Raw genomic sequence first — 262 nt, forward strand, 5'->3', positions numbered from 1 at the left:
GGTCTCCCGCCGGCTGCCCTTGAGGAGCGGCGCGGGAGTGCCCCCCGGAGCTGGGCTGCCTCTTGCGGAGCCGTGTGGGAGGGAAGCGGGGCTCCCCCGGGAGGGCTTTTCCTCAGCCCCCTGTGAGGGGGTGCTGGGCGACCCCAGCCCCGCCGAGGCTGGCTCATCCGCTCGCACGTTGCTTAGGGTTGAGGGGGTTTATTAATTGCTTCTGTTAATTAGGTATCTGTCTGGAATACCTGGGGTGGCAGGGCTGTGGTGC

This window comes from Pygoscelis adeliae, unplaced genomic scaffold, assembly GCF_000699105.1.
Source record: "Pygoscelis adeliae isolate BGI_AS28 unplaced genomic scaffold, ASM69910v1 Scaffold479, whole genome shotgun sequence".
Classification (NCBI taxonomy): Eukaryota; Metazoa; Chordata; class Aves; order Sphenisciformes; family Spheniscidae; genus Pygoscelis; species Pygoscelis adeliae.